The sequence below is a fragment of the Antechinus flavipes genome, chromosome 1 (assembly GCF_016432865.1).
Source record: "Antechinus flavipes isolate AdamAnt ecotype Samford, QLD, Australia chromosome 1, AdamAnt_v2, whole genome shotgun sequence".
NCBI classification, from domain to species: domain Eukaryota; kingdom Metazoa; phylum Chordata; class Mammalia; order Dasyuromorphia; family Dasyuridae; genus Antechinus; species Antechinus flavipes.
Window position 1 is genome coordinate 421875346 of NC_067398.1, and position 21279 is coordinate 421896624.

Consider the following 21279-nt stretch of genomic DNA (forward strand, 5'->3'; position numbering starts at 1 on the left):
AAGAGGCAAAAGGCAATCTTGGTTTCAAGTATCATAAAATCTAATGGAAAAACAATATACAATCAAATCAACCATAAACAAGGCAAATTATAGACAGAATAAAAAGGAAATAATTAAAAGAGGGAAAGGATTGGAATCAAGAGGGGTTGGGGAAAATTTTCTATGGAAGGTGAGATTTTAATTGGGAATTAAAGTAATACAAGAAAGTCACTGTTCAGTTTTGAGGAGGGAGAACATTTCAGGCCTAGGGAATTCCAAACAATTTCCTACAAATTCCAGAGAAAATGCCTGGAGGATAGATGGAATGTCTTGTTTGGGGAATAGACACCAGTGGCACTTTATTGAGAAGTACAGATTGGGCTGGAAATATAAGAAAGGGCTAACTTAGAAAGAGTTGAAAATGACAAATAGCACAGAGTTAATGAGAAATAAACTATGACACTCAGAATGCAAATGTGAGCATTTGGAGGAAGGTGCTACCCACTAGAGTCAATAGAGAATTTAAGGGGAGTGGCAGGGCGAAAGATTAAAAAGTTCTGTTTGGGACATTTTGATTTTAGAAGGTATTAGACATCCAGTTTGAGATGTCTGAATGAAAGTCAAAGATGTATGAATGGAAGTCAGTTAAACTATTATAAAGCAGAAGTTATCAAAACTATATGATACTGGCTAAGAAATAGAGTAGTGGATCAATGAAATAGATTAAGTCATAAGACATAACAGCCAATGACTATAATTATCTATTGTTTATAAAGCCAAAGACTCCAGCTTCTAGAATAACTGTTCACTATTTGACAAAAATTGCTGGGGAAAATAGAAAGTAGTATGGCATAATCTAGGCATAGATCAATATCTCACAACCTATGTCAAGATAAGATCAAAATGTGTTCATGTTTTAGACATAAAAGGTGATACCATAAACAAATTAGGAGAGCAAGGGATAGTCTACTATCAAATGTTTGGAAAAGAGAGCAAGAACTAAAGAACATATAAAATGTAAAATGGATAATTTTGATTATATTAAATTTAAAAGGTTTTGCACAAACAAAACCAATGCAGCTAAGATTAGAAGGGAAGCAGAAAGCTGAGAAACAATTTTTATAGACAGTATTTGTGATAAAGGTTTTATTTCTAAAATATATAAAGAACAGAGTCAAATTTGTAAGAATGCAAGTCATTCCTCAATTGATAGTCAAAAGATAGAAACAATTTTCAGATGATGAAATTAAAGAAATTTGTAGTCATGTGAAAAAATTGTTCTAAATCACTATTGATTGGAGAAATAAAAATTAAAACTTCAAGATATGAGGCCATACCTCTTAGATTTACAGGAAAAGGTAATGATGAATGTTGGAGGGGATTTGGCAAAATAGCAAAATGGCAAAAAAAAGAGATACTAATCCCTTGTTGTTGATCCAACCATTCTGAAGAGCAATTTGGAACTGTGCCCAAAGGGCTATAAAATTGTGTATAGCAGAGGATTCTGGGAAGATGTCAGAGTAGGTTGGAAAACTTCAAGTTCTGTAGATTTTCCCACAAAGAGAACAAATTTGCACCTCAGGGCAAATGTAGACTGGTGAAAAATCAAGAAGACTTGGGGCAGAACAGGGCTCCTCCTGGTAGAACCCTAGAAGATCCAAAGAAAGACTCTGCTCAGTGAATTAACATATGAAATGCAAACACCTCCAGGCTAGATCCACAGAAATATCAAGTGGGGTTCCCCAAGACTAGCTGAGTTTGACTGGAGCCTTAGCAGGAACAACAAAGACTTTCAACTCCAGACTTCATGGGAGAGTTGATTAGTTCACTTAGTTGTATAGAAGGAGAAGTTGTATAGAATGACAAAAAAATAATGTCCTGAAGAATGCCTGTGATTAGAAAGTATGGTCTGGAAGAAAATCTAGCAGAGAAGACAGAGAAATATTGTTCAGATGGATAGGAGAAGGAGGAGGAAATAGTGTCTCAATGTTACAGATTGCAGAAACTTCAAGGAGAATAATAATAGGGAAATTATCTCTGTATTTAGTAACTAAAAGATCATGTCTCTTTGAAAAGAACAGTTTTTGTTTAATAATAAAGTCAGAAGCCAGAGTATAAGAACCAAACGAGAGTGAGAGAACAGAAGGTATCTATGGTAGATATCCTTTTTGAGCAGTTTAGCTGTAAAGATAGAAATTAAAACTGATAAAGCAGGTTGGGAAGGATTAATTTTTTGTTTTATTTTGTTTCATTTTCAAGATAGGGGAACATCAATCTGTTTGTGGGTAATAGCACACGAGTCACTAAAAAGGGAAAAACTGAAAAATAGTGAAAAAAAGTGAGGCAGAGTGAACAATCTGTTGAATGAGTTTGGATGAAATGATATCTTTTGAACAAATTTCAGGATTTGACTTATTAAGGAGTAAGCTCACTGCATCATGTGAAATAAGGGTAAAGATGAAAATATAGTGAGAAGGCTTCTGAGTGATAGATGAGAAAGAGGAGAGGTAAATGGCCTCATTTTCTCTCTGTAAAATAAGAATAAGATTCTTAACTGAGTGTGGGGAGAAAAAGCTAAGGAAGATTTTACAAGAGATGAAAAAATTTGGAAGAGCCTTTTTGGAAAATGAATAATACAGTTGTTCATCTTTTCTTTCAACAAGAACCAATGGCATGACAGGGGATGATTTTGCTTTCAATTAAATTGGATTTAAGTAAAACAGAATTGTACAAGTTGTCAACTTTAATCTGTTCCTGAGTCATCAATAAATTAAGTTTTCTTAACAATAGGTAGGGTGCAGTTGAGGCTAGATAACATAAATTCAAAGTGGATTCAATCAGAAAGGTTTTGTAATTTTCTCTATCTTTGTTCTTTAACATGTGAAGCAATGAAGGTAATGATAGTGAAGGTCATCCAAGACTGAGGCTTGACTAGACATAATTAACAATACAGTAAGGAATTCAAAAGAGGAGGCAAGATATTTTAGATTTTTTTCTGAGTAATTTCCAAGAAGGCACCTAGAGAGCTGAATTGTAAGAAATAAAGAAATAAGGACATACTTTTGAATGAGGTTGGTTTCCTGGTTGATTTTCTGTCCATTAAAAATGAATGAAGAACATTTTGTTCTACAAAATGTTAGGATAGAAATAGTTAATAACAGCCCAGATATTTTTGCTCTTTTATTCCTCAGAGAAAGGCAAGGGAAAGAGGCTTCAATTTTCAGGAGTTAATATATATGTGATTTCATGAAGGAAACACAAAAAAGAGGCTTCCTTTTTTTTGTAGATAATTATCTACTGAAATCAAAAAGTCTCTGCTCTGTTGTACTAATATAAAGAAGAAAGATAAAACAGAAGAAAGCACATGATATCAGTGATGCTGCTGAGCCCAAAAGGAATAGAAAAAGAAGAAAAAATGCATCATAAGTCAGATCAGAATCTTACAACTTAAAATCCTTCCTAATAACACTATACTAATTTAGTAAAGTGATCTACATGTGGCCATTTCTGTCACTGGAAGCAACAACATATCTTCTACATTCCATACATTGCTCGAACTGGTGGAGCATCAGTGGAGGTGATGGTCCCTTAACTAATAGTATCCTGCTTTACCAACAACAACAAAAAAAGTCTATTCCTTAATATAGGTGGATGATTTATTTTAGGGTCCACATTTTGAGACTTGTCTTTTTTAACTAGAGCTGAATGGAAGAGAGGCAAGATACTGTCTCCTACAAAATTTGCTTGTTGCTTGATAATGTATTATCAACAAAAATTTCTAAATGGACATACTCCTACAGAGGGTAATCAGTATTAGGAAAGGGGGTAAGGGTAGGGAAAGACCACTGGGAATTATAGGAGTCAGCAAAGAGAAGGCATGATTATTTCACATGCATAAGCAAGTAAAAACTGTCTTTCTATCCAAGTTTTTACCATTCTATTCATTGTTTAAGGAACTATATTTGTTTTTCTTCAGAACCAAGAGTATTTGATTATGTCCATTTGTTTTTAATGCATGAATTCAATTGAACAGGCAATTTATCTAGTTGTTTTGGCTGCATATAGGCTCCTGTATAATGAACCCTAAGATTCATCTTTACAGTTAAACTTCATTAGCTGAGGACTTAAATCCTAGCCATTCAAACACCCTAAGGATTTTTACTGGAGTAAAACAAATTTTGCATCTATCCTTTATGTTTATACTCTATGATCCCACTAAATAAATATATATGTATATGTATATGTATATGTATATATGTATATGTATATGTATATGTATATGTATATGTATATAGAGAGACCACACAAAACAATCTGAATATGTTTTTCAATCAGGTCTCAACTGATAGAGATATTTTTCTTTCTATATTCTTTACACTTCTTAATTAACTTGTGGTACCTTAAGGACCAGTAATACTTTCCAGATGTTTGAGAATACAAAAGCAGCTGGCATTTTGAAGTGAAAATTATATGAGTCATACACACTAAATTAAAAAAAAATGGATAGTTGGTACACCATGGCATGTCAAAAGCCACTTTTTAATTGTTAAAAAAATAAAACATTTAAAAATAACCACCAGGGAGCTTCTGCTCTTCTAATCAGCACTGAAGAGTAGCATATGAAAATATACTGAAACCATGAAATAGACATGAATTGTTCAAAACAATTAGCAAAGACGTAAGAAATTCTGACTACTTTTCACCTCTCCTCATTTCATGCTATCTTTGGGCAACTTGCCTCCATTAAATTGTAAGTCAGATCAGCTGACATGTTTCTACAAAGAATCCATACTTACTCTAACGGTTATTATCCCTATTTTAGATTTTTTTTAAAATATTTAAAAAAGATAAAAGTAACCTAACACCTAAGTCACATTGGATACTTCTTGTACAATTTTTGGATTTGTTTTCATGACAGAGCAGGAAATAAACAAACTGAGAAGGAAGTGGAGTTAAAAACTGATCTCTGGTTTTGACTAAAGCATGAGTAAAAAAGTTTTATCATTTAGAAATGATTCATAGGAAGGGATATGATATTATTGGTCATAAAATAATTAGGTTATAACTGGCGAAGGCAGAATCATGGTGATTGTTTTGTTACTTTCAATAGGACCTTATTATTTCTTCTCTTACAACATACATACCCTAGAGCCCAACACTATGTAAAGATCTTGAGCTTTGTTTTTCTCCATTAATAATTGTGATTGTCCATTATCTTCATGGATGGCATTGTTGATGGTATTACCCTAAATAGTGGAAATTTAATTAAACATGAATTTATTTCTTACAGGTTTGATTTTAAAGTAAATTTCAGTATTCTTTTAAGTGTTCCAAAGTTAATCTTTCAGAAGACACTTTGAATAATACAACATATTATAGAGATATTAAAAAAATGTTAATGCAAACATTTTTCTGACATTTTTTATATTAAGCTATTCCTATGGATTCTTCCATTCTTCAAAAAGCTTCAACTTTTCACTATTTATTTTTCCTTTGAATTCAAGTTATAGCATTTTAGAAGAAAATGAAAGATCACTTAAGTACTCATCATTTGAACATGTTGCCAATGGCCTAGGCTTAGGTTAACCAGGTACAATCCCAAGGACTGATACAACAAAGACCATTTTCTCTCTTTAGTTTATTATTCCTAACTTAAAGTTATTTCAAGAAAATCATCTAATTTGCTCATGGTATAGGTCATATCAAGGATCCCTCAAAAGGGAGCCATAGGTTCTTTAACTCTCACACACACATTCAAGACAAAAGCCTATATAATCTTATTCAAAAAGATGATTTTCCACATACAAAGCATTCACATAAACATAAATATTAAGATCACTCAACTTATTACCTCAAAAATGACCTTAGAATTACTGTCAGGGAATATTTTTAATATTCTGTTGAGATTCTATTTTCCAAATTCCTACAAGCACTTCCAACATAGCAGTACCATTTTTTGGTTTACATTCACCTCTAAGGTGTTTTTTTTTGGTGGGATTTGCAATAGCAATCCTATTGTATCTATACTTTTCTAATAATTTAAGGTTATATTGGGATAAGGATGGGGTTGGTAAGATCCAGATTTCTTTATCTACCTTGATATCATTTTTTATTTTTCTTTTGCAGAAGCAATTTCAGAAAGTTCCTTCCTTTTCTAAAAAAGATACTTAATTTTTGCCTCAACTCTTCAATATCAAAATTCTTGAATTTGGAATCATTCATGAATAAGTTCCAAGGCTAGATTTCCTTCTTAGGCCAAACAAGTATGTAAAGCATGCACACATGCAAACCCACATAAACACACATTTGCTACTATAGGAAATCTCTCTGCAAGTATTTCTTGAACCAGAATGAGAACACTCAAATTCTTTTCTCTCAGATATAAGTTCAAAATTATGCAATTCCTATATATATCTGACTCATATGTAACATTCTATATTCTTGGAAGTATGGTTAGAAGTTAACAGATGGATGAAAAAGAAAAGAAAAGAAAAAAAAAACTCCACCCTTTGCTACACTCCAAGAAGAAATATATGAGAAAAAGTGCTCAATAAGAAAGGAAGAATGCTAATATGTTACCTAATTTTAATGACTATGGCAGTAGAGGCTCTCTGTGATTAATAAATGATCAATTTTTGGACTGAATTAAACAATGTATTAAAGGGCAAAATGCTTTAGAATTATTGAAAGAAAATCATGAACCTAGTATATTTTACAGATTTCAACATTAAGGCACATTAATTTTAGGTAGCTAGATTGCACAGGCTGAGAAATTTTGTATCTTAAGTCAGGAATATTTGAGTTCAAATTCCAACACAGACACTTCCCAGCTGTGTTGCTTGTGCTACCCAAGATTACAGTGAAGATCAAATGAGATAACATTTATAAAGCTGTGTGTGTTTGTGGGAAATTTAGTTGTTAAATGAATGTTAATTATTATTTGTATTATTAAATTTCTTTGATATATTGAAATCACTTAGCCCAGTTGAACTATAGTTGTGGGGGGGGGGATGGTGGTAGATGTCATTTCTATATCACTATCAATGATTTTTGAATAAATACAAAGACTAAGAAAAGCAATATAGAATTAGAGAAAGGAAAGCATCCTAAAGAGGGCAATACTAAAATTGAAGATCAGTAATTGAACTTATATTGCTGAATTAGAATTTTTAAAAAACTAACAATTAATGAACTTCTAGAAAAGTATACAATAATTAAAAAAGAATCTTGCGTGCAGCAATAATAGATTCCCTTTAACTAATACTGCTTTCACAAATTTGCTAAATAAATATATCAGTCCAATATTATAGATTTTTTTGATATTTAAAAAAAAGAGTTTAAAATTTTATCTATTACTCTTGTCTCTCCCTTACCCATTGAGAAGACAATATACATTGGTTATATGTGTGATTACATATTGTGATGATTTGCAAATTTACATATTAGTCATAGTCCAAAAAATAAGCTAGAAAGTGAAAAAAATATCTTGCAATCTACACTCAGAGTTTATCACATATCCCTCTGGAAATGGAGAGCAGTGTGTTTTTTTTTGGAATTCTTTGGAATTCTTTTCAATCATTGTATTGATCATAGTAGCTAACTCTTTCAGTTGAACACCCATACAATTTTGTGGTTGCTATTGTAAAATCTCCTAGTTTTGCATATCTTACTTTGAATCACTTATCATGTTTTCACAGATTTTTTTTTTCTGAAACCATCTTGTTCATTACTTCTTACATCACAGTAGTATTCCATCACAATCATATATCACAACTCTCTTCAACTAACAGACACCTCTTCAATTTCTGATTCTTTGACACCATAAAAGGATCTGCTATAAATATTTTTGTACAAATTGGTACTTTTCATTTTTCTTATGGATACAGACCCAGTAGTGGAACTGATAGGTCAAATGGAATATAAAGTTTAATAGTCCTTTGGACATAATTTCAAATTATTCTTTAGAATGGTCAGACCAGTTCACAAAAAAACCAACAGGCATAGTATAGCTATTTTTCTATATTCCCACCAGTATTAATTATTTTCCTTTTCTGATATGTTAGTCAATCTGATAGGTATGAGGTAGTATCAAAAGTATGCTTAAATATTAATTTCTCTAGCCAATAATATTTGGAGCATTTTTTAATGTCATTACTGATAATTTGATTTCTTCTGAAAACAGTCTCTTCATATCCCTTGACCACAAGGAGAGAATGGCTCTCATTCTTCATAAATGTGTCTCAGTTTTCTATATAGTTAAGAAATGAGCCCCTTTTTGGAAAATATTTTGTAAAAAATATTTCCAGTTTCTTTCTTTCATTCTAGTTTTGATTCCATTAGTTAGATATGTTCTTCCTTTATCCATACATCTGACAGATGCATTTTTCCATATTTTGCTCATTTATTTGAATATCGCACTGTATGACTAAATCATTTATACATTTTGATTTTATGTTGATATATAGCATGAGATATTTTTCTATACCTACTTTATTCCAGTTTTGGGGGGCAATTTTTGTCAAATTATGAATACTTCACCCAAAAGCTTTGGGTGAATCTTTGGATTCATTAAATACTAAATTATTATGGTTGATTGCTATTGCAAATTCTTTATTTTATTCTCTTGATCTACCAATATAATTCTTATCTAATACAAAACTTTTAAATCATTAACATTTTGTAATATAAATTGGAATCTAATATTGCTAAGTTGCTTCCTTTTCACATTAAAAAAAGAGGAGTGCCATTATATTTCTAATATTTTATTATTCAGATAAATTTTAATATTTTGGTAGTTCTGTAAAATAGTTCTTTGTTCATTTGATTGGCATGGGACTAAATAAATTAATTTACATATAATTGCCATTTTTATTATTTTGACAGTATACTCATGAGCAATATTTTTTTTCAATTTGTCCAATTAAATGATCTATCTATTTTCTTTGTTTGAAAAAAATATTTTGTAATTGTGTTCATATATTCCCTGGATTTGTTTTGGAAGATAGATTTTCAATTATTTTAGAATTTCTGTACTTGTTTTAAATAGCCTGCTAGTTTTTTTTTTTTTTTAATATATAAAAGTGTTGATGGTTTATATTGACTTATCTTAGAGCCTATCAATTTGTTAAAGTTGCTGTTTGCTTCAACCAGGTTTTTTTTTTTTTTAGTTGAATCTCTAGAGTTCTTTAAATATATCATCCTATTATCTGTAAAGAGTCATTGTTTTATTATCTCATAATCTGTTTGCTATTTCTTCTTTTTCTTTTCATCTTATTGCCTTAGATAACATTATTAGTAAAATACTGAATAAGTGGTGATAATAGCCTTTTTGATTTATTCTTTTATCCACTCATTCTTTATGATTATATTATTGTTACTAATGAATTTTGAATCTCTCTCTCCATGGCCCTTTATTGAAAATATTGAATTATGATTTGAAAAAAAATTTAAAAAAGCATATCTGCTTTTCTGCAGTTGTAAAGTTTTTAATGCTCTAATATATGGTCCATTTTTTGTATTGTTGTCATTACCACTAAGATATTTTCTATTTACACTTATTTTCCTCCAGAGGCAGATCACTTATAAATGTGTATAGATAGATATATAGAGACATATATGTTAAAACATTTTTTAAAGTTTTGAGTTCCAAATTCTATCCATCCATTCCTCCCTCCCATTTTCCCCACCTTGAAACAGTAAGCAATCAGATAAAGGTCATATATATACAATCAAACATTGCCATATCAATCATTTTGTACATGACTTTATTTTATACATATATCTACTTGTTGGAATCCTTACTAACTGCTAAGTAATTAGAGTTGATCTAATCTTACAAGAAGTTGTTTTGGCCAGAACCTGAAACAAGGTACTAAGTAGAACTAATCAAGACAAGGCTTGTGTTCCCACCTTTACTCAAGGGAGTCCACACCTTAAAGCTCTTTGGGCCAGAGAGCACTATGGGAGAAAACCCATAATCCCATTCTTTCAGAAGGTTCACATATAAGGCGAGACAGCCATTCCATAATACATCTTTTTTCCTCTTGGCTGGCTGATCACGCTGGACTCGAGAGGAACGACTCTGCTGCAGAGAACACTTTTGACGGATTTCAGTGGAGCTACGCCAGAAGCCCTCTCTCCGCGGCAAGTTGGTGGCTGGGCTCCCCAGAAGGAGATAAGAGAGACCTTCCATCTCTGTCTTGGTTGGAGGCAGAAGAAAGCAGAGGCAGAGGCTGAAGGACAGAACCTTTGGATTTGGAGACATCTGAAGGGCTCCAAGCCTCTAAACCGGCTGTGCCTTTGAGAAGAACTAACTCCAACATTTGAACTCTTAACATCTACTTATATATGTTTAATTCCAGTCTGTGTGTGTATGTGTGTATATATATATATATATATATATACATATATATGTGTGTGTGTATATATATATTTCCTGTACAAAATTATTAATATGGAAATGTTTCTTATAAAATTTATATAATTCTATATATTAATATATTAAATTTATATAATTTTATATTATATATATATTTAAATTATATATAATATATATATAATATTTATATATATGTACATATATATTATATGAATGAAAGAAAGAAAGTGAAAAATAGAAGGCTTCAGTCTATACTCAAACAATCTCATTTCTTTCTCTGGAGGATGATAGTTTGGATCATTTTTAGTCCTTTGGGATCACTTTGGATCATTGTATTGCAAAAAACAACTGAGTTAATCACTGTTCTTCACTATATAGTATTGCTGTTACTATGCACGAAATTCTCCTGGTGCTGCTTACTGCACTTTGTATCAATTCATTTAAGTCTTTCCAAGGTTTTCTGAAATCATCCTTCTTTATTTTTATCGCATAATAATATTCCATCATAATCACATATTACATCTCCTTTAGCCATTCTTCAATTGATGGACAACTCTTCAGTTTCCAATACTTACCCACTATAAAAAAGCTGCTATAAATATTTTTAGTATAAGTAGGTCCTTTTCAAAAAAAAATATGTTTTAGATATAAGACTTACTAGTGGTATTGCTGATTTGAGGTTTTATAGCTCTTTAAACATGATTCCAAATTCTATCCAGAGTGGTTATATCAGTTCACAACTCCACCAACAGAGCATTAGTATCCCAGCTTTCCCACATCCCCTTCAACATTTATCATTTTCCATTTTTATCATATTGGTCAATCTGATAAGTGTGATGATACTTCAGAGTTATTTTAATTTGTACTTCTCTATTGAATAGTGATTTAGAGATTTTTTCATAAGCCTATATATAGCTTTCATTATTTTGTCAGAAAACTCCCTTATACCTCTTGACCATTTATTAATTGGAAAATGACTTGTATTTTGTAAATTTGAGTAAGTTCTCTACCTTTTTTAAGAAATGAGACCTTTTTGGTTGCATTGGTTTTGTTAGTGCAAAACCTTTTTTTTAATTTTATATAATCAAAATTATCTGTTTTACATTTTGTGATGCTCCTATATTTTCTTTGACCATTAATTTTTCTTTATCAATTGCTTTGACAAATGAACAATTCCATGATATCCTAATTTGCTTATGGTATCATATCTAACTTTTCTAAAATTCTATTCACGTCAACTTCATTTTTAAAAATTTGCAAGATCTCTGCTATAGATCTTCGAGGAGAATGTTGAGGTCTTCCATCAATATAATTTGAATACTTATTTCCTCTTACAACTCATTTAAGGTTTCCTTTAAGAATTTGGATGTTAAGCCATTTGTTGTATGCATGTTTAGTATTGATATCTCTTCATTGTCTATGGTGCTTTATAGCAAGATATAGTTTACCCACTTTTCCCTTTTAATCATCTAATGTTGCTTTGATCATTATTGTTATATTTTTAGTCATTCGAAGTGCAATAAATTATCCTAAATCTTTTTTTAAAACTCTGTGTGTGCGTCTTTCTTTCATGTGTATTTCTTGGAAAACAAGATATCGTTGGAGTCTTGTTTGATCTTCTGCTATGTGCTTTTGTTTAGTGGATGAATTCACCCCATTCATATTCAGAGTTGTAATTTTTAAATATTTTTAAAATTTTTTCCAAATACATATAAAAATAGTTTTTAACATTCACCTCTACTAAATTTGTGTTCCGTTTTTTTCCCCTTTTTTTCTCATTTCCTCCCTTCCCTAGATAGCAAACAATCTAATATAGGTTTAATGTGTGAAATTCTTCTAAACATATTTCCACATTCATCATGCTGTATGAGAAAAATCAAAAGGGTGAGGGGAGGGGGGGAAGAGGGAAGGCAAACAAACAGCAACAAAAAGGTAATGATGTACACCCAGTCTCCAGAGTTCTCTTCCTGGATGTGAATAGCTCCTTTTCCATCACAAGTTTATTGGAATTAATTGTTTTGAATCATTTTATTGCTGAAAAGAACTAATCCATCATACTTGATTACCATATAACCCTACTGTTACTATGCACAAAGTTCTCATGGATCTGCTCATTTCAGTATCAGTTCATGTCTTCCCAGGCTTTTCTGAAATCAACCTGCTAGTTAATCCTTATACAGTCACATACTCTTACACAATCCATTACATTTAGTATACTCTTAACTTATTCAACCATTCCCCAATTGATTGGGCATAGATTCAATTTCCAATTCCTTGTCACTACAAAAATAAGAAAAATGTTGCTATAAACATTTTTGCACATGTAGGTCATTTTCCTTTCACAGTTGTAATTTCTACTTGCATTTCTCTCCATTATATTTTCATCTGTTGATTCTCCTCTCTATATTTTATCCTATCCCTCTACAAAATTCCATTTTGCCTTTCACCTCCCTTTAGTCTACTTTCACTTTTATCAATTCATTCCCCTTCTTCCTCTTAATCCTGTTCCTCCCATTTCCCTGTTGAATGTTAGATTTCTATAACCAATTAACTCTGTGTGTGTGTGTGTGTGTGTGTGTGTGTGTGTGTGTGTACCTCTCTCTTTGATTCAATTCAGATGAGAGTGGGGTTCAAAAGTTGCTCACCACAAAACTTTTTTTCTTCAAAGCTTTTCCTTCTCTTTTCTTTTGAAATAATTTCCCTCATTTTTCCTCTCTCTTCTTCTTTCCTGCTTCTTTCAATGCATTCCTCTTTCTCATTTGTCCATTTTAAAAAAATTATCTTAACATAATTAATGCACTACTTTATCCTCTATCTGTGTAGAGTTCTTTTAACCACCAAATTATAATAAAATTGTTAGAAGTTGCACACATCTTCTTCCTCTGTATGAATGTAAGCAGAAAAAAAGGACCTTATTAGATCCCTTATGATTTCTCTTTATCTTTTTTATCTGTTTATCTTTTTATGAATCACTTGAGTGTTATATGTGAAAGCTAAATTCTCTATTCAGCTGAGGTAATTTCATCAGGAATGCTTGAAAATTCTCTATTTTCTTTAATATAGTTAGTGTTGCCCCTGGTAGTGTTGCTGCCATATGAGTTATGAGTAATATGCAAGCCGATGTCACAGATCTCTCCTTCTGATGCAGTATGTTGTCTTGAGCTAGAAAAATTTCTTCCCCAGACCTCTTCTTGGCTCTGCTTCTCTAGAATTTGGATTTGAGTCATTATTTTAAAGTTGTTTGAAGGATAATGTTAGAAGAATGCAACTGCTTCCTTTACTTTTTCTTTCTTTTTTCTTTTTTTTTATTAAAGTTTTTATTATTTTCAAAACATATGCATGGATAATTGTTCAAGATTGTTCCTTGCAAAATATTTTGTTACAAATTCTTCTCTTTCTTCCCCCGACTCCCTCCCCTAGATTGCAAATAATCCAATATATGTTAAACTTGTTAAAGTATATGTTAAATCCAATATATGTATACATATTTATACAAGTATCATGCTGCACAAGAAAAATTAGTTTAAAAAGGAAAAAATCGAAGGAAAACAAAATGTAAGCAAACAAAAACAAAAAAGAGTGAAAATTCTATATTGTGATCCACACTCAATTCCTACAGTCTTCTCTCTGGGTGTAGATGGTTCTCTTCATCACAAGATCATTTGAACTGGTCTCAATTATCTCCTTGTTGAAAAGAACCATGTCCATCAGAAATGGTCATCATATAATCTTCTTGTTATCAAGTGTACAATGATCTTCTAGTGCTGGTTATTTCACTTAGCATCATGCAAGTCTCTCCAAACCTTTCTGTAATCATCTTGCTGACCTTTTCTGACAGCAAGAGTACTATTCCAAAACATTCATATCAAATAACTTATTCAGCCATAACTTATTCTCCAACTGATGGGCATACACCCAGTTTCCAATTTCTTGCCACTACAAGAAGGACTGCCACAAACATTTTTGCACATGTGGGTCCATTTCCCTCTTTTAATCACTTTGGGATACAGGTCAAGTAGAAGCACTGCTTGTTCAAAGGGTATGCACAGTTTGATAGCCCTTTGGGCATAATTCTTCCTTTACTTTTTCATTCTATCTTTGTCTCTAGAAATGACATAGAAAAACTTAATTAAATTTTAGCAAATATCATTCTTTTAGGGGGAAAAAGATAGATAGATATGGACTAGAAGACACTAAAACTAAAATATACACATCAGTTTGTGAAATTATTTTTTACTATTTAATGTCAACTTGGTAGTATGAATTCAGTGGAGGATGTAAAAGACCCCTGCTTAGGCTTACTCTAGTTACCATTTTTTTCTAGTGACTATAATAATACCATAAAGCATATGTTTATCAAATATATGAACGAAACAAAGCTTGAAAGCTAATTGAATAAAAGTCATTCAAGAACTTAAGCTAAATGTTGCCCTGGGTCTTAATAAGAAATTATGATTTTCTACTGAGGCTCAAAAAATATTTGAAGGAAAGAAACACAAACATAATATACTCTTGAAAGTTAATTGACTAAACTCTTTCCCATTAAATAGATTACAAAAACAAAAATTAGATAATATCCTTGAAAATTTCCTGTATATGAAAGACGCATAGTGAGCTAAAATGAAGACATGGAAAAGACGGTTACAATTCATACATATGAAAATTTAAGCATCATATTCATTATTTCAGATAAGGAAAGAGTAAAAATAAATGAAAACATAAAGATACAAATGGAGCCTTTATATTATTCTTAAAGAAATCCAAATTGATGAAATTATCCATGTTAAATATTTACATGATAATTTAATGTATATGTGGAAGGCTAAGGGTAATTGATTTACTCATCTCTACCTCAGTTGAGTAAATGATAAGATCTTCAATCAATTAATCAAACATACTTTTTAGACTAAGTTGGAAAAGTCCTTTAAACTAGAGTGGAATTTTGCAAGAATCATATTAAAATAATCAGGGAACCTAGACCAGGCCTCAGGGGTCATTCATAAATTATTAAATTAGTTAAAAGTGAATTCATATGAAAAGGTTAGAGGAAGTGTGGCATCCAACTAAACTTCCTAAAAATGAATCGATTATAGAGGAATAAAGGCTTCTGTTCTGGCTTCATCCTAAGTCTCCTGAAATAATAAATATATCCCTAGTTCAGCCAAAAACATTCCCTGCATATTTTTTCTAAGGACAAATGTATGTATTTGTATGTATGCATTTTCAAAAATAATTGTAAAATATGTTCTCCACAGTGGAAAATACAATTAGTCATAGACAACAAACATTCATACATTCATTAATTCCTTCATATTCATTATATGCATATATAACTCATTAATATATCATAATTCTCAGCCATACTGAGTTCTGGGTATGCAAAGACAAAAATGGAACAGAACATGGACATGTTTCCATTATTTGTTCTTTTGACATTGTTACTCAGATCATACAGATTTGAACTTTAGAATAGAAAGGGATCTTAATCGTTTAAGATTAACCTCCTCATTTACAAACTAAGAATTTCAGTCTCGAAGAATTTAAAGGATGTATTAAAAATCTCATGAAAATTAATAGGAATAATTAGAATTTTCATTCAAGATCCAAAACCTGTGCACTTTTCACTGTACCACTTTGTTTTAAAAGATAGAATACTGGATATGGATTTGGGCCTGGCTATTTACTAGCTGTGTGACCCAGGATAAGTCATTTAACTCTCTCTGCCTCAGCATCCTCATTTGTAAAGTGAGCTGGAGAAGAAAATAGCAATCCATTCAAGTATCTCCTGAAAGAAGAACCCCAAAAAGGGGTTCTTGAAGAACTGAAAAATATTTAAATGATATAACAACAACAAATGTCTCTGATCACAGTTGTCTCAATACTATTAGTAACAATAAAATAGATGATGTACATAATGTTTTAATATCTACAAAGCACTTTATGTCATCATTTAATTTGATCTTCACTGGGTTAGCATTATTATCATCTCCACTTTTAGATAAAGAAACAAAATGAAAACAGCTAAATACCTTGCCTAGAGTCATATATTTGCAATTAAAAGTGATAGAATTCAAATGTAACTCCCTTTGAACTCCAGGTCCAGCATCCTTTATAGAAAACATCTCCTCATCAAAAACTAATAACAAATGCTATAACAGAAAATGGTTGGACAGCTTCACATATTTTGGATGATTCTCTAGAATCCTTCAAAGGAGAATTAAGCATGAGTTGAAAACCTTAAAAATTAAAAGAAATGTGTTTATTGTTTATTCATTCATAGGCAGGGTAGATTAAAATATGCTGCAAGAAAAATCGTTCCCCTTATATACAAGTGATGTTCATTATTTCTAAGGAATTAATCTGAAATTTAAAGCATTACCTAAAATGTGAGTTTATGAAAGGATATGTTTTAATCAGATGATTAGCTGAATGAATAGAGCATTTCAGCAGAGTACAATCTATGAGAATTAGTTATGTATGTGTGTATATCTATTTAGCAAATCGTTTTGATAAATCTATTATATATGTTTATTAAAGAAATTATTGGAAGTAAATATAAATCATTGCACTTCAGAAAAATTAGAGCATGCATTTCCAGTAACAATTCTACTATAGCTGGAAGCCCCTCAAATTCTGTTTATTTGAGCTGACAGATTCCTGAGCAGTAAAGATAAATGTGACAATCAACAGTCTAGCAGTCAAAGGTACTAGATGAATATCTAATGAAATGAATTAATGGTATGATAAGAAGCTTAAGCTACATGTTTCTTAGCTTGCTTGCCTCCAAGGTGAAATTATAATTTAGCATGAAATATAGTCTTGTCATTTTATGCATTTAAATCATGTGTACATGTTATTCTAAATCTACAATGAGATTTATAAATCAACTAATAGTGGTGTTGTTTGTGTTTAATTACCAAATCCAGCTAAAACATGATGGTGGGGAAGGGTTATGGACTATGTATTAGATAGAGCCATGTGGTACATAAAAATAACATTTTCCCCCACACTCATTTATGTGTAATCCAAAATTGCCTTTGAATTAAAGATACATTTGGATCTTGGAGAGGAGAGAAAGGTGGACTTGAATATGTGATACAGATATTTTTCTTACTGAAATTTCTTTTTTTAATTTCTACTTTTTAAGAGGAAACAGTATTCCAAGAAACCTATTAATTAAAGTATAAGTACTATGACAGAATGACATTAATAGGATAAACCTCAAATACAGTGACTTCAGGAATAAATAATTATACCCATTATATGAATATTGTGTAAAGAACTCTCTTTAAAAATCTCAAGTAGTTTTTTATTCAATAATGCAAAAACTCAGAGACAATATTCTCTCTAAATATATCACCTGAATCATCAGTAAAAGAATAGACCTCTTGGTGAAATTATGATTTTTCTTTAAAGTGGGGGAGAATAAAGGAAATCACATCTCCATTTGCATTTAAATGTGCCAAGTATATGATAATGACTCCTTAACTTGTCATTATTTACATATAGTAAAGTTTTAAATCAAATTTATTCAAATTAGTCTGCTTTACTTAATGTCTTCCATTATAATGAGCTATCTACAGTGGTTCAGTACCTAGCTTCAAATTTTTTTTTATTAGCGTGTAAGCTGATATCCATCTATCTATCTAATTTATCTATTTTTTTAATTCTAAAAATTAATCATCTTAAATCTACATTTCCTTGCTCAGACAAACTGCCTCAGTTCACTTCTTTTTCTCTGTAATTACTTTAATGGGTTAGCTGCCTGGTGTTATCCGCTGCAAAGGTACTAAAATAAGTTTCCTTTACAAAGCTTCTCACAGTAAAGGCTTGTTAACCCAGGGTCAGGCCTCATTGAAATCTCAGAGGTAGACACTAATAAGATAAAAAGGGAAATTAGGTTTTATTGTAAACAGACTTAATTACTACCTATTTCTAAGGTCCTTGAAATTTTTTAGATCTCCTTCAATGAGTAATACATGGACAATGCATACATTTGGAGCTACAGAAGTTATTAGAAAAAAGTGTGTTCCTCTGACTACCAGACATTTTGATTTTTTTGAAAATTTAAGTTGAAAACTAATACTTGCATGCTTTTCAGGAATACTTGCTTCAGTGACATATGTTGTTCCTTCAATAAGACATTCTTGCAGATATTTTCATTGGCTATCCACCATGTGTTTTTACAACATTTTTGTTGTCTATTTCTTCAACTCTGCCTTGGTCCCAGTTAAAATTCTATCTGATATAAGAAGCCTTTACCCAGTCACCTTTATTCTTCAACTCTGCCTTGGTCCCAGTTAAAATTCTATCTGATATAAGAAGCCTTTACCCAGTCACCTTTATTCTAATTCCTATCTCTGAGATTATCTCCAATTTATCTTGTACATGTCCTGTTTGTATAGTTATTTATATATTGACTCTTCCATTAGATCCCCCCCCTTTTATTTATTTTTTATTTTTTTGCAAAACCAGTGTTTAGTACAATGCCTAGAGAATAAATAGTTGGTTCTCTCAATAAGAACGGGTTGAATGACTGGTTGCTGATTGATTGATTGATAGATTACTAAACTCCAATTTTTATTCTGCCTGCCATCTGATGATTGATAACTGGAAGCAGAACAAATCAGAAAACAAGGTTGGCTAGATCTACTACAGATTATGCAATATAATCTCAAATGGACCCTTGTTTACAGCAAGACAATTTTTATATCTCCTTAATGGATTCACTGGGGCAGTTAGATGATGCAGTTGATGTAATCTATGTTGTGAAGTGTGGCATTAAATAATGGTAGGCACCAAAAGTTGGGGTTCAGCCATGTGAAGAATCACAATGGCCATTCTCTTTGGCTAAAGGTAGATTTATTTAGGGAAATAGGTTGCAGACAAAATGAAGGGATACAACAGATACCAGGAATGGTAAATATGAAATAGAGTTGGATATTATGTATCATATAAATATGAAAGAGGTATTCCTCTGTGTAAGTAATTATTTTCCCAGCAGAAAGGGAGCACCCCATGAGTTTGGGACATGACTTAAAGGAACTTAGAACCCTAAAAGAATTAGTTAGCTGTAAGGAGGAGAAGTAGTATCAGGAAACATAGTGAAGTTAGGGGAAATACCATGGGGATATGGGAAAAGGGGAGAGACACCATAATTGTAACACCAATTGAAGCAGACTAAGTTCCAAAAAGAATTAACAGAGAACCATAAGTAAGGAGATAAATTTATAGGACAAAGTTAGAGAAACCAGAGCTTCATATTACTTATTTGCTAATTTTATGGCTTACAAGTAGTTTTGAGGAGTGGTCTATTCACTGTTGTCTCAGAAACCTGGTTTTCACTGACAGATTGACTATCTAACAATCAGCAATGTTTGTAGGACTATGCTATAGTGTTCCTACGGTCTTTAGAATCATTGACATAGTCTTAGAACACTAGCACTCCAAGATAGAGGACCTCAGGATTACTGCTTGTCTTCCCTAATGTCTAGGGGAAGAAATATATAACTGTGTTATTATATTCTTAAAGCCAGGAGACTTTAGGATTATTGACAAAAAGATTGTTAGAACAATGGCACTCTAAGGTCAGGAAACCTCAGGGTTACAGCTATATTTTCCTTAGAAGCAGCACTCTATCATAGAGGATAGAAAATTGTGCCTAGAGTCAGTAAGACTTATCATTTATGAATTCAAATCTGTCTCAGAGCCAGAGATCTCTGTGGCCCTTGGCAATTTGCTTAACCCTAGGTCCCCTCATTTTCCTTTTTTGTAAAATGAGCTGAGGGAGGAGATGGCAAATCACTATAGTATCTTTGCCAAGAAAAAAACGAAAAAGATATCAGGAAGAGTTGGAAGTATTGAAAGCATCTGAATAACAATGGATTCATTAACTTACTCACCACAACCATTATTTCAAAATTGCTTTAGCCCTCTTCAACCTTCCCATAACATTTCCTTTTCCCCAGCCTTCAGTTAAATATTTGCCAAGAAGCTGTATTTTCAGCAGATAGGCTTAACCCAAGTTTAAGGTAATCAAACTATCAATGATTTGGATGGTGGGGGTGTCTGCCCCAAGTATGTGTAGAGGGCCCCTTCCCTGCTTCCCCACCTCCCTTGCAGAATGGGTGTATGAAAATAATTTGTTCCAATTTAGCCATGAAGGGGGCTTTAGCAGGCATTGTAGAGTGCTTAGAGTTTCATCAGACACTGAAAAGGTCAAGGTCATCCATTGTACCCTAGGCAACTGTCAACTGCCCTGACTTTTCTCTTGGACTTTATTGACTTCAATGACTCTGAAAGAAACTATGAAGCTGATGACTTTATGCAACTCTGCCTCATGCCTCACTTAAATCTAATTTACTGGCATGTCAAGGCATGACCCTACAATGTCATCATGAAAACTAAGTACAAACAACAATAATCTAGATCTTATCTGGGCATGTTACAGATGACTCTTTGAAGGGAAAGATCTTACCCAAAACAGGGTTTCTATTTTGCAAATAAGTATGCTGCATACACTCTATGTTTCAAAATGTTTTAAAAATGTTGATTATATAACTGAATTTGAAACTAAACCTTCTAGTTTAACAAACACAAGTTTAGTTGCCTTTAACTGCCATCTGGTGGCAGAATAGCTTAATTTCATGCAATTGAAATATAAATACTCTGCATGGATATAAACTAAAAAGAAAAAAAAATCATATATACTCATACATATATAAAATTATCGTATTTATGCAATAAGTGATGTGCTATTATTGTGTTTAATTAATCCATTTTAAACAAAGGAAACACATTTAAGGATTAAACTCTAAGTAGAAGTTTTGTTTTCCTAAAAATCTTAATTGATTTCAAAGTACTTTTAACATTTTTTTTTCCATTTTGCCTAAAGTTCTGTTCTGCATATTAATTTGCCTCTA